This window comes from Penaeus monodon, chromosome 34, assembly GCF_015228065.2.
Source record: "Penaeus monodon isolate SGIC_2016 chromosome 34, NSTDA_Pmon_1, whole genome shotgun sequence".
Taxonomy (NCBI): Eukaryota; Metazoa; Arthropoda; class Malacostraca; order Decapoda; family Penaeidae; genus Penaeus; species Penaeus monodon.
Genome location: NC_051419.1, coordinates 31564772 through 31565067, shown reverse-complemented (window position 1 = coordinate 31565067; position 296 = coordinate 31564772). Strand labels below are relative to the sequence as shown.

General features: G+C 41.9%; 1 protein-coding gene across 1 annotated transcript in view; it reads right to left on the bottom strand.

Moving 5' to 3' along the window:
• The window catches only part of LOC119594887, a 100253-nt gene that overhangs the window by 10939 nt on the left and 89018 nt on the right, over positions 1-296 (bottom strand). The gene's annotated exons all lie outside the window — the stretch shown is intronic.

The window sequence follows — 296 nt, the reverse complement described above, 5'->3', positions numbered from 1 at the left end:
CGTAAAACTTTGTATGCTAATTCAAATCTAGACATTGTAACTAATACCTTTTTGTGGATTTTCATCGTAGAGATTATTTCTCTTACTTTACCGGGAATATTCGACAAAGGAATTTGTGACCGGGGAAGTTTTGGTAGAGAAGTGATAATTGCTCAGTGCCTAAAGAACAGTGCCGACAAGACCGGTGGCACTGGCACTTTAATAGACAGAGTCGAGTCGAAATTCAGGAAGCACAACGTCGGAAGTCTAATCGAGAGCCAATAGATTTTCGGTTGGCTGTGCTGGGAAAGTCGGAG